The sequence below is a fragment of the Octodon degus genome, unplaced genomic scaffold (genome assembly GCF_000260255.1).
Source record: "Octodon degus isolate 3935 unplaced genomic scaffold, OctDeg1.0 scaffold00095, whole genome shotgun sequence".
Taxonomy (NCBI): domain Eukaryota; kingdom Metazoa; phylum Chordata; class Mammalia; order Rodentia; family Octodontidae; genus Octodon; species Octodon degus.
The window spans coordinates 2,809,117-2,811,032 of NW_004524671.1; positions in this window are offsets into that span (position 1 = coordinate 2,809,117).

A 1,916-nucleotide genomic window follows, 5' to 3' on the forward strand; every position below is an offset into this window, starting at 1 on the left:
CAGCAGCCTTAGCCAGGGACTATGGGATCAGACACCAGCAATCTACAGGCTGAGGCCGACTTTCCCACCTATTACTTAAAAGAACATAAATTCACATTAATTTCATTTAACTTTTGTTCTCTCATTTGTAGCCAAGTATAATATACTATGGCAGAAATATTTTTCATATTAAAAACAACTAAGAGGAGGCTGGTGAGATGGCTCAGTGGTCTAAAGCACCTACTCAGAACAAGCTAAACTAAGCAAAGCACAGGGACCGCGGTTCGATCCCCCAGCACCACATGCCAGCCAGCCCCACCCCCTGGTGGGCTGAGCTGGCCACACACACACAAAATAAATAAAAATAAATAATTTTTTTAAAAAAAGAGATCAAATGAGATAATCTGTGAAAATTCTAGGTAAACTTTTTAGTGCTATTCGAAGATTAGTTAGTATGTTTAATATAACCTGAGTAAAGTAGAAATAAAGGTAATTATTAAAGTAATTCTGGCTCAAAAAAATGTCTACCAGAAGTGAACATAGATAAAGCTACACACCTACTCTAACCTTCAACCTAAATTCCTGAAGCACATGAGGAAGAGAAGGTGAAGGGGAAGAGGAAGTGGAAGAAGAGGGAAGGAAAAAAAATTATTAAAGAAAAAATATAGAGCTGAGGAGATTAGCTTAGTGGCATAAGTGACTGCCTGGCAAGCACAAGGTGCTGAGTTCGATCCCCAGTACTATGAAAAAAAGTTACCCCCTTCTTAAAAGAAAAATATAAAACACTAAAATGTTCCTCATGATGATACAAAACCCTTCCTTGTGGCATATGTTGGCAGTGCATGTCTTCTTTTCTGAAATCTTGACCCTTCTGTCATCCACCTTCTCTCTTGCCCTCAAATCTCTAAAATGTTTTTGGTCAAAATATTAATGCTGCCCCATATTTCATCTTCAACTTTGTAGCTATCTCATACATTTGTCTTCTTTCTAATTGTTCCCTTAACATTCCAGTAGAAGATGGTCTTTATACCGGTTCTGTAGCTTTTAGAAGGCTTAGTGCAGGGTTAGGTCCATCTAGGACACTTTACCACATACCTTCCCTTAAACCAGAGTGTGACACCCACCAAGGCAAAGAAACCTCCAGATACACTGATTTCTGTAGCAGATTTGATAAATTCCGTAGCAGACCTGATAAATTCTATATAAATGCTAAGCTGTTCAAAAATGCACAGACTTGATAGAAACTTACTATGAAAGAGCACCGTTGATTACAGAGGGAAGAGAATGTGAAAGATTCCTGATCATTCCAATGAGACTGATAACAAACTATTTTTTCCTCTTTTATTTATGTGTACTTAAGAGGCAATAAAATATATAATTTACATATATAGACAAACACCTGTCCAATGCAAACAGTTATGGCACTATATTGTCTTCTGTTTTCAATAAATCAGAAAAAGTCACTTTCAGATTCAGTCTTGATTTGTATCAGTCACTTCATTCTTGTCTCTGGGTCACAAATTATTAGATTTCTGTCTGGTAAAAATGTGAATTCTTGAACGTGTAGGGTTCCTGCTAAACAAGGAACAAAATAAAAAGAAAAGAAGGTAGAAGAAATTAAGCCAAAATAAACACTTAAGAAACAACGGTGAATCAGAGACTGTACTGCCAGTTTACGTCACTGACCTCTAAACCTATGACACTTGCTGCAGTAAACCTTCAAGAAACAGGTTCCCAAGGTTAGAGAGTGTGCCCAAAGTCGAATAGTTCTATCTGATGGCTGGGTGAGTCCATTCCATTTTCTCCATCTTTCTCCCTGTTCCCCCTCTATTTAATGGGTACACCCACCTCTGGGCTATTGTCTCTGTCTCTCTCTGTCTCTCTCTGTCTCTCTCTGTCTCTCTCTGTCTCTCTCTGTCTCTCTCTGTCTCTCTCTC